Source organism: Pagrus pagrus, assembly GCF_965226575.1.
Source record: "Pagrus pagrus genome assembly, chromosome: 10".
NCBI classification, from domain to species: Eukaryota; Metazoa; Chordata; class Actinopteri; order Spariformes; family Sparidae; genus Pagrus; species Pagrus pagrus.
In genome coordinates, this window is record NC_140194.1 from 20,653,198 (window position 1) to 20,673,224 (window position 20,027).

At 38.6% G+C, this 20,027-nt stretch overlaps 1 protein-coding gene across 1 annotated transcript in view; it reads right to left on the minus strand.

Moving 5' to 3' along the window:
- Nucleotides 1–19,681, minus strand: part of mgat4c (mgat4 family member C) — a 137,425-nt gene extending 117,744 nt beyond the window's left edge. The window contains exons 1-2 of the mRNA XM_084363903.1: nucleotides 19,508–19,681; nucleotides 18,786–18,945 (exon numbers count right to left, since the gene is read on the minus strand). The gene's annotated coding sequence lies outside the window, so the exon portion shown is untranslated. The remainder of the gene's footprint in view (nucleotides 1–18,785; nucleotides 18,946–19,507) is intronic.
- Between the last annotated feature and the right edge of the window lie 346 nt (nucleotides 19,682–20,027).

A 20,027-nucleotide genomic window follows, 5' to 3' on the forward strand; every position in this document is an offset into this window, starting at 1 on the left:
TATTTGTTTCTCTCAATCAACACTATAATTGCATTACATTTTCCATGATCATTGCTCTCTTCTTTACATTAAATATATTTTTCGTTAATTAAATATACACAGTGACAGTCTTCCTGACATTTGCTACTGTAAGTGGTGACAGGTGTTAGGACAGGATAAATCCATTATTGGGCGTTTATTTCCCAATCCTCTGGCTCATTTTTCACCTTTATCTGCCCAGTTGCAAAAACACAACTTCAGACGAGAGGTTGGGGTTGATGGATGGGCCAAACAAACAGGACTTTCACCCAGGAGACCAGTGTTTGTGTCCCCTGTCAAACCAAAAGTTGACAGTGACTTGTTCAACTTACGACATACGGAAATGTAATATATAACAATGATGCCCCTATATCAAGAGTGATGCTGCTGTTTATGTTATCTATAAGGCATTATATGATTATCACATACATAGATCTTTGGATAGATGGAGATATAGTTTTACATGTACATATGTGAAAATGTCTCTTTTTATATGGTATTATGTATGTTAACAATAGATATGCTTTTCATATATGTAAAGATGCAACATTTATATAGTTGCATATATCAAAAAATATACATGCATGTATGTACATATGTATGTATATTAATTTTTGGTATATATGTACATAACATTCAATGCAAAAATATATATAGTTTGTTTATATGTATTATTATCATTATTATTATTATTATTTATACAAATACATATATGTTATATGTATAAATAATAATTATATATATGACATACAGTATATGGCAAAGTATGAATTTACACATATAAACATATATATATTTGTATGGGCTGGATATATAAGTATGTCAATATAAGAAATTGTTTCAATTTCTAAGGTTTCATATATGGTTCGTACATATATGTAAACATACTTTATATATGTGAATTCCAGATATGTACATAGATCACATTTGTGTATGGATATTAACGCATGTCACGTATTTACTTATGTCATGTACATAATGTCATCATAATGTAATCTTTTTCTCAACCTAACCAAACCACAACCGCTGCTTGTTTATTTTATTTTCAATATGGAAACGTAGGTCACCTCACTATGAAGTTGATGTGAAGAATTGGCATATCCGCGCATGCAATTTGGCAGTGCAGAGTCATGTTAATTGAATGTGGACTGATGAGACCGTGTTGGATATATCATTATTTTTCCAGCGCATGTATTTCTGATTTATTCTAGCTCCATTCTGTGTTTCTTTTGGCTTATTTTAGCTTGAAGCTGCAACAACCTCATTATATTAAAGAGAATGGCAATTATTTCTTAATATAGATACATAGATGGATTGTTAGATGGATATAGAGATATATTAAATACAGCATACAGAATAAGACACAGCTGCCTTATCCATCACACACGCATATACACAGTCAGTTGATCGCTTGCTATGCAGGAAGCAGCCGACACAAACTGGCCCCCACCAGCATCATTTGATCAGCTTTACGCCTCCTTAGAGACACATGCATGATATTGATCACAGCTTTTCTGATGGATCTCAGTCGGCCTCCGAACATTTACAGAGATGAACATGTGAAGACTTTCAGTGCCACGCTTGAACAATCTATTGACACATTGTTTGTCAGAAGATGCGTTGGGGATGGGCGCTATCTCAAGCATGCAGTTTAGTTCCTGGTCGAAACAAAACACCATCCTGCAAGATCTTGCTCGATTTCTGCCTCAGAGAGATAGCTTGGAAAGTTTTGCACAATCAGCATCTTGTTCACACCTGGCAAAGGTGGAAGTGACAGAATACTGACTGTGAATAAGTCACATTTCCCAGAGGAGTGGCTACATTAACGCTGCAGTAGCATGATGTTTGTTGGATAAATGATTATATGTTACTGACAGAAATAGAAAGAAGACTGAATGTGGCAGATATGTCATAGTGTAGAAATAAATGTTCATTTTAGTAAATAAAAAAGGTACTAGTTGATTGATAGTAACTGTTAACACTGTTTCAATACTTTAACATTACACATACCCTAACATAACCCTTCACTACATCAAAAAGATGTTCCAGCATCGTTATAGTTTTCATTTTTAAACAGCTTTAAAAATGTATTGCAGACTACTGAGGAGTTTTCATACCCACAACACTATGATGTTGCACATAACTGTCATCATATATGTATGTATACATATATATATATATATATATATCTGTTTCTCTCCTAACACCAATGTTAAATACTAGAAAAACTTGAAAACTGCCGTAAACCATAACTACATCCCCTGTTTGATATTGATTTGATTTGTTTTGTTTCTTCTTGGCTTCTAATTTCAGGGAGTGCACAAACAATGTCAACATGATGAACATTTACAGCTAATCAAATTATCAAATGAAAACACTGAAAACAGAGTGGGACAATCTTGTTGCCCACGACTGTCACAACTTCATTTGTCGAAGAACTAATCACACATATTGTTGTTGTGCGATTGCTAATGCTCTTTTAAACAACAATTCAATCTCATTTAATTAAACTCATTTAGACTGTTTGTTACTCAGCTGGCAAAACATTTTCTGCCCAAATTGCCAAAGACTTTGTAACTTTATTCAGATTCATCAAATTTGTCTAATTGGCACTATCAAAGACGAAAAAAAAACCTAATACAGTGAGCACTTGTCAGCACAAAACAATAATCACATTATAAAGCGAGCTCATGCAAATGCCAGTAAGACAGAATCTCCAGTATACATATTCAGCAGTCAAAGTTCAGTAGCCTAGCTGCACAGCACGAATGAAATAAATGAAGACTGAGTCCGTTTCATCCTCATACTTTTTCAGATTAGTTTGGGCCGGCTCCCATGTAATAGTTTGAATTTATGACTTTGGTCTTTGTGCAAAATATGCAAGCTTTCTGGTCATTTTTCAGCTCAGGGAGTAAATGTGGCTACTCCCTCTTGTAGTACAGCACTAAATTGATTTCCTGGACTCCGCCATTATTGGACTACAGAAGAGGAAATGGGCCTTACCGGTAATTAAAAAGTGATTTTTTCTTCTTCTTTTTTTTTTTTTTTTTACAGGAATCTACTGCCTCATTAAAATCTCACAGGGCAGGTAAGAAGGGGTATTATCTGCTGAAAAGACAGCCAGGTATATAGTTCACACCATCCCTCTGAAATGCTGAGCAGAAATTCCAGCTTTCACAATAGAGGAAGCAAGTCCCTTTTCTCACAGTATCATTTATGCAATGAATGATATCTAGTAATTGGTGCGAACATCTTGGTTCACATTGTGTTTTCCGCAGGAAGCGAGAGCAGCAGAGCTCCCTGCTGAATTTTTTCCCAAGCTTTCTGCAGGCAGGATGTAAAGAAATCTTGTGAAGAGGTTAAGCCATTGTTAATTCCACAATGCTTAATCGTTCTCCTAAAATAACAAGGAAACAGCCGTCCTGGAACAGTCGCCAGTGGAAAGATTAACTGGATTAGCACCAGATGATGCGGTCGAGCGGTGATTGCTGTGGGTCTGAATCATGTCAGTGTGGAAACTCTGTTTAGATCTGTGTTTGTTAAAAATGCAAATCTCAGTCAAACAATGTCAGTCACAGCATGACAAGGACATTTTACATCCATAAAACAAGACAATTTATGATTATTTTTGGACCAATTTGATGCACAAAGCACATACTTTGCATTGATACCAAGCCTGAGGAGAAAGCTTCAGCTTTCTACTTTTTTTCTGTTAGATCAGTTCCCAACCTTGATGGAGGAGAGGGAGTCAGAATAATAGATTCTGTGGGGATAAGGCTGGATTTTTGTCGAAGCACACTGTGAATCTTTGGCGAGGAAAGCCACTGTGGGCTTGTTATGGTGGCTCCTTATGAATAAGTGTGGAGGTTCTGCAGCTTTAATAACCTCACTACCTCAGTATCCTCTCTTTCACATCTGTCAGTCTGGTCATCTCCATATAAAGGACACAAAGCGTCCATACCCCAGGGTGTCCATGAATGGGGATGTTTATAACAGCGTGGGATGATTTGTCACTCCTTAGTGCAACCTGTGTCCTGCAGGAAGCCAAATAATGATTTTAACTGCCCGTCTGAAAGATTGATCTCCCTAATCCTCCCCACCTTTCTTCCCACTGAAAGGTGCAGACTAATTTACGACGGGGCTGACGATGGGCATGCTACGCCTGTGAATGAATGATCTGGCCTCTAGCAAAAAGAGGTAATTTCCTCTTAATGTAGTGCCGTAAACATTTATCATCACGCTGAGCTGACAGCACATCGACACAGCGAGGACGCTGCAAGTGCTCACTTTAATCTCTGGAGATTTTTACCTCTGATTAGCGATGTGGCCTACAATCACCACCCACCATGCTTGGTTAATTTTACCACCACCTGCAGCAGTTACTGTTGGTTTGGGAGGTGCTATAAATAAATATAAATCCTTGGGCAGTGCGAAGGGACAATTTCAGATAAGCATCAGCTACTGCCACCAGGGTATTGAGGAAATATTAAAGTGTGCTGTTTTCAGAAACGACAAAAGGAATGACAAGCTGAAACCAAAGAAGTGAATGAGGCTGGAAGCGAGGCTATCAAATTACATAATGCAATTAGGTTGACAACCAAGCTTGTGTTGACACTTTGGGATGTGTAACATTCCAGTGATTTGGGAAGGCTGGGGCTGTTCATTAAGCTCAGGGATAAATAATGTAGATTCACATTAACTTGCTCACGCCGAGAGAGAAGGCAGTTGCACATGAATATATAATGTGCTGAAACAAAGAAAACGCTTCAAACGAGTGCGTAAAGGCTGAGTGAGTAATACACAGCAAAGACAAAAGAAAAGGAGTAGAGGTTGGTCATTTGTGCTCTAAGCACAAAATGAAGAGGTGTATTTGTAGATTTGCTGAGCTGTACACGATAGAACTGATAAGACATAACATAAGCTTCCACTGCTAACTTACACATAATAAATCAAAGCTATATCTGTAGCTAGGGACTTTCCCCTGAGACTAGGAACCTTTGGAGGATCTCGGTGTGTTTCCATCGCAGGACCAAGGTGTAATAACTTCTGGGTCCATTTTTTACCCCCTGTAAATGTCCCTGTTCTGGGGGTAGTACTTTTCAACAGTGGGGGAACTTTGGGGGTGGGGCTTGCACCATTGAACGTGTCTGATTGGTCAAGTACTTGTTGCAATTTATTTCAGCCACTTTATTTTTTTTGTTCATTGTGCTCTGATACATCAGTATGCAGTTAAGAGCCATCCACAACAAGAACAATAACAAAACTATAATGACAAAAGTGTAAGCATCCACGCTGATTTCAGCCATGTCTCAGTCCACTTGATGAATACACTAAGTGCCACTTTTCTTTTCTCTCCACCAACTCCTGAGAAGAACATGTTGCTTTAGATGCTTAATGTTCCATTTTCTTCAACCGCTAATCACTGTCTTTGTCTGGCTAGCGCACAGCTGAATACAGCGGTCTGCAGAGGTAATTAAAGATAAAACCATAAAGTAAATGTGACGGAAATGCCAAACAACAGGCAAACTGGTAGCTTACCAAATTTTAAATCCAAATATTGCACTGATATAACCATTTTATTGTTAGCAGGATACGATATTGTTACCAAAACATTACTATCATCTAACTAGTTCATCCCAATCACCAGAGTAAATGTTGGCAATGTACATATCTGCAAACCATGGATATATTGAGACTATACATTTCTTTAATGTTGCAACTTTAGGTTCAGTTTTAAATTTTTATATTGTAACAACACTGTGCTTATGGTTTGGTTTGGTTTAGGCACAAAAACCACCCTTTAACAAGGATCAGAAACAGATCATGTTGTGGCTTAAATTCCTGCTCTGGGCGCCACAAACACAGCAGGAGATGTCTGGAGATCTTGTTAAAAACATGCAGCTTTCTCATCATAAACACAGTTGAGATGTCCTGACTTCCCATCAAATATATCAATTTGACTGGCTGGAAATTCAAAATATTGATTAAGTGAAAGTTATTTTTTTTTCAGTTTGACAGAATTCTGTGCTCATTAACGTGGTGTTTCTGAACTGCACTTCCCAGAGATCACCTGTCAGTCAAACTATACAGTGCAATGATTTCCCCTTGGATTTTCAGTTGACGAAGTCTCTGTCGGTAGCGCTTTGTCTGTCCGTGCTGACAATGTTGCCATCCTGTAAAACTATATAACACATCATGTCTCCTGTGCCAACTGAATTTAACGAAGAAGAGCTACAACGATACACTTTTAGAGCATCAAATACAAAATCTGAAAGCTCTAATGAACACAAGAGACGGATATAAGAGAGTAACAAACTGACTTTGACATGTGAAAATGTCACACATATAGCAATGCACCAGATCAATATATTGCATCATTAACAGCACGAAAACTGACTATAGTAACGGCTCTAGTATTGACAAAACATGACATTAAACATTAGAATTAAAAACTGTTTATGAGTCAATGTCATCCTCATTTAATAGCCCAGTATAATGTGAATTTGCAGCTTTATGTTACCTTAAATATGGAAGAATGTTTCCATCAGCTCCAGAGGTGTAACTGAAAAAACCTACAAGATTAAGTATCAGAATGGGCATCGTGAGTGAACAAGTAGGATCACATCTCTAAGTTGAAATAAATAAATTGAAAGGCGTCATTTTAATGTGAGCTCAGCGGTGAGATTGCACTCTGCATCTCTGAAAATCCTCTGCAGGATTTGCCCCTCTCACTTTAAGGCCAAGCGTTCATTAAATCGCAGCGAGGGAGCCGAGAGGACGCCTGTTTCCCTCGCGGTTGTTGACAAGTCTAAAGCATATTAAATCCAGTGTCACCAGAAGATCAATACCGACTGAAAGTGTTGACGCTTGTCCACTGGGGTGACACGGTGTAGGCGTGCATTTGCATTACACTGAGGTGGACTATCTGTGCCAGTGTTAAAGTTCACTGCCTGAGACTGGGGTGGATCAATCTTTGTTCTGTCAATCACAATAAGACTCAAATGAGCAATTTTAAACTGAGTGCATCGGCTGACCTGGCGGGGAGGTAAAGGTATCATTATCGTCTAAGCCTTCATTATCTTTCTGATGCAGCTGACATCTGCAATTAACGTGTCTTTCTTGTAAAATCAAAACAATTTTTGCTGGAATGGACTGTTTGGCTGCTGTTCAACATTATCTACAAATTCAGTCTTGGTCCAGAACATCATTGTGGATTTTAATTGACTGCAACAAAACTTTTGGGACTTAATCTTCAGGATCCTGAAGAAATATAGCAAAGATGCTATCAAATGCTAAAGTTTCACGAGATAAGTGCAACAACACACATCATTTTTAGTCTTCAGGCATCTACAGCAGCCTTGTCCACAATCTGCGTTACGATATGTTATGTGTCATTCAATATCCTTAACCACTTTTTAGTTAGTGCAATGTAGGTAGTGATGGTATTCTAATAAAAAATATAATTATTGTGACAGAACAAATCAACCCTGCTGCATCATCCTTAACTTGAAATTGAGAGGCCATGAAAATATTTTCCATTTCCATCAGCTTCATCCTGTCAATGATTGAATCCAAGGTTAGTAAATTATTTTCTGCTAGAGTCAGAACAACACTGATATAGGATATAATGTTAGCAGGCTACAAGGCCGCCAAACAGGTGCCCACAGTTCAAGTCTGTGGGGACACTTCCAGACGTTTTATTTTTCACAGGAAGTCGGACCATCTTCAGGTGTTTTTTGTGCCGACCAAAACAGTTACTTTAAGCCAAACCATGATGTTTTTCTAACCCTAAGCAAGTGTTTTTTGTGTCTAAACCTAAGCAGATCATTCACACAAAAGTAATGACAAGAGAGAAATAGAAAAAATGAACCTAAACAACCGATTTCTCCCCCCCCCCACAACTTTGATTGTGGTTGTTATCGACTTGGTCACAAATATTTAAAGCGAAAGAGAAATGTTTAAAATTTGTTTGTGCATTTCGCTTCAAAATGTTTTTACATTGCATTTTGAAGTTAATAAAAAAATAGCAAGAAAATTGTGTTAAAATATGCATTCATATGAAAACTTTAATGTATGGACATATTCACCACCTGTGACTGCTTGGACCCAAACCTGAATAAAGAAAATCCTGATCCACATTTCATATTATTCACACTATACAGACAATTTTAAATAAGTTTAATATCTTTTTATTCCAGCTTATCTTGTACTACCTTCAGCTGATATTTGGCACCCTCATTACAGTATATCCTAATGTGATTTTGGGATGTATGCTGGATCTCTCATGAGACTATTAGGACAGCTCAGCCACTACAGTACCGAACGGTCTCAGCCCCTGAGTTCAGCCCCTGAGGTCTGATAAGAAATAGTCATTACCCCTCCACAGCTCCTGTGCATGTAAAACTACAGAATCTGCAATTTGCAGAAGTTTTTCCTGTATAACTTCCACCGCACAATTCGGCACGAGGAAGTAAGACAGGCTGTGAAATGTAATAAATATGTATTACTTGACTTTGGAAGAGATCAGGTTATGAAGTACACTTCCTTTAAGCTTTGACTGCGGAAATTAGAGTGATGGTGACAGGAATGTGGGTGAGGTTAGAGTGATAATGATGATGGGATACTAATTAAGGTGATAATGATCGGGAGGATGATGACCTGCATACACATCTGCTTAATGTGACACATAACCTTTTCACAGAATTTTCTATAAAACACCGCAAGAATTGTTTGTGATCAATTTAAATATATTGTAAAAGACAATTGCATAATTCAAACATACTATTACTACAGTATCAAACGTACTACAATTAGTTTTTAACTGGTTATAAAATAGTTACAATTTAAAACTGATGCCTCTGTTTGACCTACCTAAGTAGTGAGAAGATTGGCTTTATCTATATAGCTGTTATAGTTATTTCTAATGCCTGTTAAAATTAAAACAATTTTTATAGGAGGTCTGAGGATGAATTGAGGAGTTGAAAAAGAAAAGAAGAAAAAAAGAAGCTGCTTTGTAGTCTGGCTGTGCGGCAGCAGAATAACTGGCTCACATTGTAAAATATCACACTGACTTTGCTATTGAGCTTTATCTTGCTGTTGGCTTATTATTATAACATAGCAGTGCTCAGGAATGTCGATAACTTTGGCTTCAGCGCGACAAAATTACTATTACAGAGCAACCAAATCTGTTAGCTGTAGGATTACATGGTGAATGAAGTTTACTTTGTTTCACCGTCATCATAGTACAGTTATTAATCTAACATAGCGACAAATATATCCATTACGTCATCGCTTCCTTCAGACAGCTGTATTTAAATAAGAAGAAATTGAAAATGTGCTGTCTAAGTTGTCCTTTCAGTTGCTTTGAAGGCAAATGCACATGCAGGCCAGATCAAAAATCTTTAGGACAGGAGGTGGTGGGGTACTACGTGATAATATCTATCATTAATACACTGTGAATTTATGTTTGATTAAAGTTTAGTTAACAGTTACGAAATGCTTTATTAATCTTCCATTAAGCATTTATAAAGGTTTATAAACGTCAGTCACAACATAACAATTAATAATTCCTTAATAAATGGTTTTTAAAGCATTTCATTGTTTATTAACTAAAGTTTCATTGACCATGAAGTTTGTATTTATTGATGATGATAATCATAAAGTGTTACCCCACCACCTCCGCCAAACCGGTGGGGGTGCTAGTGTCCACATGGGCTGCCACAATCAAGAAAAAAATTAAAGTACTAGCTGCTTCAAATAACATCTGCAACTACACTAGTGGCTCTGTGCAGCTGTAATGTTCATTGTAAAGAAACCAAATGGTAAGGAAGATAAAAGTATGCTATCATACCATTTTGCTCAGGAAATCAGTCCTGACATGCTGATGTTAGGTCATAAACCAAAATGTTGACCTGACAGCGGCCCAGGATGAAACATTTTGAGGGAACCAAAATATTGAAGTTATTATAACATCCCAGCATCCTCTTTTATCCTGGTACTAACATTCCCTGTTGTTTCAGTTCATGTCTTTCTGTCTGTGTCTCACCACTCACCTCCCCCTGATTTTGCCAGTTGTGAACCCTTTGTAACTCCTTATTTTCCTTGTCACTCTGCCAGATTATCATTGTTCATCCTCGTGTGTCCATTGCTCACCGGTGTTTCCTATTGTTAGTTCCTATGAGTTTTGACTTGTCTTTGTTAATTGGATTGTGTTTTTCCCACTCGCTCCCTGGATTTGTTCCCTGCGACTTGATTCTTGAGAAAAACACTTTTTTGAATTCAACCCAGTGTCCTGTGCAGTTCTCTGCACAGGAGTCTTTGTTTTTACAGCATTATTACCGTAATACATTTATTTCTGTGAAACAGGATTGCAATCCATCCAATGTTTTCCCTCTGAACGTAAGATGTCAAACCGCACAGGTAAAAATCAGGAAATCACCAAACTCACCAAAGTTATCTATCCTCCTTGAGATTAAACAGCCATTTAATTGTATTTATTTAGTCCCTTCTTTTGTCTTTCTTGCCCTAATTAACACACATTGTTCAATGAATTTGTCCTAACATTATTTTAATTTAACATAGCCAAGAGCATTTAATGTCTTCTGATATTATTTTCAATGGATGGAGCTAGATGAAGCTGTTTTGGTTGCAGCATAGTAAGATCCCATCCCCATTCTTTATCCTGCCAATAAAAATCCCATTGGTCGGTCATTATTCTAACTGGCAGAAACCATCGGCCATCGGTGACCACAACACATAACCTATTTGAATATCTGAAATTAAAAAAAAGATGTGGACGTGTGGGCAGCAATTCATAATACGGTCTGTAAAAAGGTGGGTGGACTTTGTGAGAAGTAAATGAAGATGGTGCCTGCAGTATGTTAATCTTGCAGAGTCGAAGTTAAAATTAGCAAAGATGTAGATGTGTAAAATGTAAATACATCCATCACGCAGCTTGTTCACTGTTGTCCACACAGTTTCAGCTCAATCAGAGTCTGATCATGCTTTCTTCACTCCACTGCCTGTCCTCTATCCCCGTCGGTTGGCCATAATGCACCGTCTGCAGCAACCCATTGTAAATTAAATGAAGTAATTAACGTAATTGCCAGAAATCTATGTTGCTATTAAGTTGCCAGTCTGAAAGAGTAATCATTTGAATCTTATCCACTTAATTGATTGGTGCACTACATCACAAACACAGAGGCCCTCTCATCTTATCTCCCAGTGAACAGTTTCCCTCTTATCACTATAAAAAAAACACATCATCAGAACACTGTTTCATTTAAGATGAATGCTGTTTCACACAACAAGCTTTATATCTTTCTTTTGTGTATTTATCCCACTAAGGTAGTTTTAACAATGGAGCTTGATAAAACTGGCTTCACAGCCCGGCCCACTCAAAGCTATAGATAACCATGTTATTCAAATGTCATCTTATTCAACAGATTCTTAAAGAAAAACATTTGAAACCGAAGCTTTTCTCCTCTTTGTGTCCTGTATGACGGGCTCACTCCGACTTATCTCCTGCTGGATCTTATCAGTATCTCTCGATGGGTTCTGGTCCAGTCATGCTGCTTTCATCTCTAAAGAAAAAGACTCTATCTGAAAGTTGAAAAGCAAAAGCACTTTGTGCTGTTGTTGTCAGCTGAGAAAATGTCAGCATCTGTGGTATTTATTTTTTTTCTTTTACTATTAATGGTCTAGATAAATAATCTAAGTTGCTTGGGGAGCCAGCTGCGAGTCTGTCTCTTTGTAACAATAATAGATGTCTGCTGACAGCTTGATGAAATTTTGGTTGTGGATTCTACAGCTGACAAAGCGCTTTTGTTACATTTTCATTGTAACGTCTATGTTCAATTTCCAGCCATACTTTGAGTTCCTCCTTCACCTTCCTGCTTTCAGTGGAACTTAGATTGCTGTGAAAATACATTTTAAAGTTAGACACCACTGAAAATCATTCATCAAAACAAGTGTTAAAATGTCCAGAAACATGACCATGAGCCATTTTTCTTCTATCGATTCGTATGTTTCTGTGTTATTCCATCGCCTTGTAATATCTTCCCCCAGAAGTAGTTATTTAACAATTTACTTAACAACTTAACATTTCTTTATGCTGCATCTTTATGTTTCTTTAGGTTCAATTTTTAGTTGTCTCTTGTGACAATGCTGTGCTTATAATCAGGTATAGGCTCAACTGACTTTAAATACCTGCTTTGATCACCTCAAACACAACTGGAGATGTCCTGACTTCCTGTCAAAAATATCTGTATTTTGTCGCCAGAAACACAGCTGAAAATTGTTGAGAGGTTTCCTCAAAGAAATCCAGTGGTGTCTTACAAATGTTAAAATGCAGTCCTGAAATTAGATCACTTCCAGTGGTGGACACACAGTTTTATTGTTGTGCATCTTTGATATCTGAGTAGCTGTAATTAATGGATTGAATGTGTTTATTCTCTATCAGGATTATAGCGGAGCAGCTAAATTAAATTAAGGTTCCCCAACTCCTGGATCTCTGAAGTTCTTCTGGTGGGAACGGGCTAAAGGGATCAGTATGCTCCAACTACATTCAACAATGCTCGTAGGCTTTCTTATGTTAGAGATGGGAGTTTCTATAACTTTCTTTAACTAACAATCTAACAAGCACGCCAACTTAATGGACCATTTGGCCAAATGTGTGGAGGTGACAAAGTGAGCAAGGTTTTATCATCTTTCTCTATCCCTCTCCTTTTGTCTGCCCACAAACTATGTCTGGCACTTATCATGTGAAAAACCGAGTGTAACATTATGAATGCCTTCCAGGAAAGTTCCAAAAGTGTCTTCATATTTAAATGATGATAGCATCTCATCCTCGTCTATGACAGCGGGCTTGTCACCCCGTCTTTAAGCGTGGCCGTGTTGTATGAGCTACTTCTTTTTCAGCCCACGCCCTCCTTAATGCTGGACAGAGAGCTCAAGGGCAGAGAAGTGCATTAGGCTGCTTAAGTGGTTTTGGAAGTTATGAGCATTTAGATATATTTTGACATGTTTCACAGTTATGACTCTGGCTCTCTGCTGGAATTCTCAAAACACACTTAAAAGGTTTTCAGCAGACTAATCCTTTGAGCCAAAACCTGCCATGACCCGCAAGACTAAACTAGTCTTTTAAGGTTTTCTCACTAGAACTGCAGTCAGACTGACTTCTCAATTCCTTTTGACAACACCTTGTCAACTCCAAATGCCTCTGGCTCTGTTTTGTCCAGCTTGATGCTCCTCATGCTGCCCTCAGACTGCAGGGGAAAAAGAAAACCTTCTTGCGAACCACATTGCCAAGACCCAAGGTTGATGAATCCCATCTCTATAGATTTCTAAATCAATGTGTTTCTGTCAGGTTGTACAGTTTGGGCGTTTCTCTGCTCCGCAAGCGTGAAAGCACCCCTGTGCTTAGGCAACTCGGCTCCCTAACGCCGTCCAATCACAGCCCAGCCAAGAGGAACCAGAGCAAAGTGGATGTCAGCATGCCTCTGCGATGATCGATGGGCCTCACTAGAGAGATGATGGATGACCAAGGTGGCCATGTTTGTTTCATATCATGCAAAATGAGTTACTATGGCAATACCGCTGCTCCAGTGACCTCTGGTTGACCTGTGTCAAAAAGAGAAGTCAGCCATGACTTTGGCTGCCTGCAGAATGACAGATACCTCCAGGCAGTCCAGAAACGCGCTCATGTTTTACTGAGGAAAGATTTCTGTGAAAGTATTAAAAATGTGTTAATTGTGTCACTTTTCTTTGGCTTCCAAAGCTCCAACCACTTGTAATTGATTGTGGACTAATGTTTGTTTCTTCTTCTCAGCACAAAATTCCAATAAGTTGTGCTAATTAAACACAGAGGAAGCAATTAAAAAGTCCCACTATCTGCAGTGGGCAGACTGCGTGGCTCACAAAGACGTGTGATAAATACGGAGGAAGTGACTTTTATTTCAGTTTCAAAGTCTTTTTGAGGGCCCTGTCACAATAAAATGGCATTCCCAAAAAAATCTTGTTAAATCATCTTTGAATACAAAGTGTAGAAGGCACACTTTTCTACATTATGTAATTAGTGGTTGTGGATAAAACATTTTTAAACGTCTTAACAGCATTAATTTCCTTTTTATTTTACACTTAGAGGCTTACATCTCCCTCTCAATAAAGCAGTACATTAAGAGTGTTTCATCTGGCAAAACACAAAACAGCCTCAGCTGATCCTCAGCCAGCTCTTAAAATCAGCCTGCAGATGCTGCGGTTTTCATTCCAGCTCAGTGTTTTCTCTTTGAACAGGAAAACAGTTTGTTTATGTGTATTTGTCCAGTAACCATTATTTATTATAATTGTCCTTTCAGTGCCGAAACTAATAGAGGACTTACTGCTTTTTACTTTTTAAATCTACTGTGACACCAGCCAATGGTGTGCTCTCTGCACACATGCTCCCACATGTGTCTTAAATTAAATATTATAACTTTTAGTTCGAATAGATAAATCAAATTGTTAAATCGTACGGTTAAAAAACTGGCATGGTTTGTGCACGACCCAGGACAGGACGGCTCTACAGCGGGTGATTAAAACCGCCCAGAGCATCATCGGTACCCATCTACAGAGCATCAGTGACATTGGTGAAGTGAGATTTCTGCACAGAGCCCAAACGATACTAAAAGACAACACCCACCCCGGCTACAGTCTGTTCACCCTGCTGCCACCTGGCAAAAGATACAGAAGCATCCGCTGCTGCACCACCAGACTACAGAGCAGCTTCATTCTCCAGGCTTTTTAACAAAAATGACAATAAATGAACCTCGTAGCCTTGTATTTACCTTAAATAACTTCTTGGTGAATAAATATAGAACTTTGATGCGGGCATATGTAAAAACATCCATAGCCCTTTATCCATTAGAAAGACCTTTAACCATTTTTCATAAAACACTTTCTCTTTAATCTATTTTTTAAAATTCCTCTTCAGTTTTTGAATCACGTCTCTGCTGCCGTAATGACCCATTTTCGACATCTTCATTTGAACGACCCCGGGGATCAATGAATGAAGATGAACTTTGTCTAACGTTAGAGAGAATTATAAAGAAGACAAGTGTATTTAATCACCTCTTTACACACTTGAGGAGTTTTGTTAGCCTCAACAGCTGCGGCACATTTAAAAGTTACAAAATGACGTGAGAGGACGCCCGAAGCAGGAAAAAACAAACAGATGATGCACAATAAACAACGAGACGCTTTGCTTCAGTTTAGCATTGTGTTTTTGTTTCACTGGATTCAGAAATGATTGTTCCCATTACTGCCCCGGCCTCAGATGGTTTCTGTATTCTTAATTGTATTGCTTTCTTTAACCTGCTTGGAGCACAAGATTGATGGTGTTTATTTCATCTGGAAGATTTACACATTATTAGAAATGTTGGCATAACCAACCACCCAACACATTTGCACAAGATAATGAAATTCACTTCGCTGAAAACATTTTGCTTCTTACTTCCTGTTTTGCAAAAGTGAAACTTGAAGTTTGTCTTTCCTCTATAGCTTTCACTCCTACTGCTTTTGCCTGGAGGATAATATGAAAGTGCACTCAGGGCGAAAGAACACAAAAAAGAAGGTATAGCAAAGAAAGAGCCATACACGGTTAGAGTTACCAGCGGGCATTATCTTCAAACTGTGGGAAGTGATAATGAAATCTCTCTTGAATTATAGTTCATATAGATTATAGGTCATAGTTAGAAAGATTTTTAAAAAGATGATAAAAAAACCCCACTGATAATGAAACTGACTGCAATAACTGGAAATCACTTCATCTAACGTCCTAACTTTTTATTTACACACCAAACTTTTATCTGTCAAGTCCTCTGTAGCAGATGTCCTTCACTCACTGGAGGTGTTAAGAATGATCTGCATTTACTAATAGACGTCTGCTTTTCATGTTGCTGTTCAGTTTGCACCTGAGTGGCTCCACTGTTTCCACCGTGAACTCCACTGTGTCGTCAACACAAAGACTTTGCCCTCAAGCAATGTGAGCAGGGCGCAACCTTGAAATACAAATAAGATATCTTCAAAACCCAGCTCCCACTGAGTCCAGGTGAGACAGACATGGTGTATGTGTATGTGTGTGTGTGTGTGTAATTGCTTAGTACCCTTTGAGCATCTCCTTGAGTTTTCGGCCATTAAAGTGAAGTGAGATCAGTTTCGACAGAAAAAGGATACAGTATACTAAGGTCATGGAGTTACAGTTGAGGAATGTTTCATCAGGCTACCTTCAATGCCAGTCTAATTCCACTCATATTGCATTTTGATCTTGTGCTTCAATCGCAACCTTCACCCCAACGACTGCAGCTAATTGAACCACAAAGCTGCATGAAATATCCAAATGTGAAGAAACACAAAGGCCTTTGAAGAAACGAAGACCTGGATAATTCTGTAAAAGCTGCCTGCATATTGGTGGATGATGTGTGTTGGTGTCTGACAACATGTTTGTCGCCTTGCAGGTGACACGACAAGGTACCAGGTCAGGACCTGCTCATTGAGAATCACTGCTCTAATATAACCAAATTAAGTTCTGTAAACTAAAAGAAAATTTGTCATTTGCCGTTTGCTAAATGGGGATATTTAAGAATCAAATAACTTGCAGGCTGGCTACATTGAACACATAATGTATGTGATCTGTTCACGGAGCAGCTGCTGCAGTGAAACTGGCTACACTGGATGTGAGAGCAGTGTGTAAGTAATGTGCATGTGCCATTAAGATCCACTAAAATTGATCGCGAAGCTCTTTTACGCAGAAATGTGTCATATAGTGTAAATATATTCTTAAATTTAGGGAGCTCTGTTGAATGTCTGCTTTGCTGGGAGCCAGTGGCTAGTTTTTGTAAGCGGATGCCATTTCTAAAGTAACGTTAGCTACTGTTAGCGGAGCAGAGAGAGACTGAGACGAGGCTCTTGAGATCGTGCATTAAGTCACATCCTTTGAACTGTCGCGGAAAGTCAAACTAGATTCATTCACAGAAAGAAAGAAATCCGCAATCCAACAACATTTAACAACTTCAAGAAATCGCCCAAAGGCTTGTGTAGACAACAGAGAGAGATGGAGAAGGACTCATTTTTCATGTCATGTTTAAACCCGCTCACATGTGGCCAATAAAAAAGTTTCACAGCACTGTGCCAGGGTCCAAAAACGATAGCTCATAGTTATCTTTTGCCTGTGATTCAAACCCTACGCCATTCATGCAAGTGTAGCCAGTAAAAAAATATATTACGCTGCTCATCAGCTCCGCAAATTTTATGCATACATCACGTGTTCAATGTAGCCAGAGCATAAGACGTAATTAATGAACCAGGAGGCTAGTTGCTAGTTACTTTGGTCAATGAACAATGGCAAGAAAAGTTTGGACTAAAGTGACCTCACATCTATAACCAAGTCTTATTATAGGCTAACCCCAATGACACATGGAATATAGGACTTAACCCTTGTCCCTGGTGTCAAAGTCCTGTCATTTCTGTGTCAAAGTAATCATTTTAATCTGAGCAATCTCCCTGTGAATTCTTGCTTCTATAAGCATGTTGGAAAACATACTGTTAGTGAATATAATGCAGGCAGGAACAACATTTTTTCAATGACATATTTGGCACAGCAAATGAGTAATATATAAAGGTATTGTGTGGAGGTTTGATGTGTAGAACAGGAGTTACGTTTAGGAATGTAGTGGCGAAGGAGAACATAAAGGGTTTCTGTGTAGGGAGTAAATGTAGTCAGGAAAGGTCCTCACATGTATACTGATGCAAATAGGTGTCTATGTTCATTTGTGTTAAGAGCAGGGTGGTGTTGTCAACTGACAAGATAAATGCTGACTACCTTGACAGGCTCTCTGAGAGTAAGCTGAGCTGCTGCTCTGAGCAGACCAAGTGCTCACAGTACTGCATCATTATTCATCCCCAGGACTGTGTTCAGATGAAGCTGTGTATCTAATGACGGGCTCTCAGGACATCGAATCATCTACATGAACGACGGGAAAGTAAATGAGTGTGTGTCAGCGTGCCTCGGCTCACATTCTGCATTCATGGTGGTGAAAGATAAATGAGGGGAGCATGTTCGGGTATGAGTGCTTCCTTGTGAGGCAGCTGGATTCGTCAGATCATGCAAGGTCATGGGATCAGACAAGAATGTATCTTGCCAGGCTTCAAGTTATTCAATTGTGTGTAAACTACAGTGGTTTGGACCAATCGGCGTCCTATGAGGAACCACTGGCAGCTGCAGATGTGGTTTAGGTGTAAACGACAGTGAGAGAAGAAACTGTTCGCTCAACAACAACAGTTCTCAGAAAATCTCTCAGGAAGAGGTTAGCATAGCTGCTGCAATAGTGTAACCGGCTAGGTACTACAGAGTTTTGGGCTATCGACTAGGTTCGTAGAGGAGGGTTTAAAGAGGAATTCACAGACACAATAAATAAATGGAGGCACGAGGTATGTTGGAAACCAGTTGACTGTATTAACCATATGAAAATAAAATAAAATACAATTAAAATTTAATGCAATGACATCTGATTGCTCAACAGTTCACAGTCTCTCTTTAGCATAGAACCAAATAAAAGTGTCCAAATAGGAACAACTGTTCCTTTAAACGTTCCTTGAATATTCCTTGAAAGTCCTTGAATATTCCTTGAATGTCTTTGAATGTCAGCGTGCTTCAATCAATGTGTGTAAGTCAAGTCAGGGGAAGTTTAAAGAGTCAGAGGTTCAAGAGTCAAGTGTATGTGTGGTGGTCCTACCACAGACACACTCAGTTAGGGTGAAGAAGGCTGGAGGTCCTCTTCAGGTTCAGGTACTGGTTCTCTACTCCTTTCCAGTTTCACTAGCTCGCCATCTCCATCAACCAGGAGAATCCAGATCCACATCTAAAGGTTTCTGAGGGTTCTCAAAAAACCTAGCCTGTATAAAGACAGGGCTATCACTACACAAAATCATCAAACTTCTCTTATGGCCATATTCAATACATAAATCTCAACACACTACTGGAACACAATAGTGATTAAATGAATTATCTCTTTTAACTGTACAGTTCTTTTTTCTCAAAGTATTTCCATACATTTATACACATTTTTAATCAACATTAATTATTTTAGCTATTTAACCATGAAATATGATCATTTTAGCTCCTTTTACCATGAATTATGATCATTTTAATCCTTTTTAACCATTCCACATGTCTATTGAATTATAACCTGAAAATTAGCAAAATGCACCTTTAACACACATCCTAAACAGTGCATCTCAGAATTAATACACACACAGGAAAATAAATAGCACACCTCATTTGTTTTCATCAGATTATCAGAGCAAAATATGAAGCTTTAACTCTTAAAACACACAGTAAAGAGTAGCGACAAGTCACGTTCATGTGTCACCAAGTTCTCTGCCCTCTCATGTGCTGAATCACCATGTGGCTAATACGGTTAGCATGCGCTAGCGATAATTAGCTTGAGCAACTCACCAAGTCTCTGCCGAAAACAATAACCCACGGGTCCTCGACCACCTCTCTGCTTCAGGTAGGTACACTTTCCAAGGTTATTCTGTGTTGATAAGTGAGTTAACAACCACCGTTTTCGTGACTTCTTATCGACTTTCTCTCCCGTGTTTCTCATCTGCTCGTACTGCTGCTCTGACTTCGCACCGCACTAATGCTGCCTTCATGTGCTATGGTACAGATGGTATTTTCCACTTGTGATCTGGTATTTACCAGTGCGTTGTGTTCATGTGTTTTTGTTGTTGTACAGAGAAAATAAAGATGGTGGACACACAGATTCAGGCTTGTTAGCATCTGCTCTGGGGAGGTAAAACCAAACCATAATGGTATTTTAAAAACTGACACCGAGTGTTAACGCATCATATTACAATTGTCAATGGAGCAAAACTTTATAGGCTACAAAAACTATCCACTAACAGTAGCAAAACACGTTTAGTAGTGTACATTGCTTACCATTCACGAATCTTCCGTTGCTCGCCGCCATGTT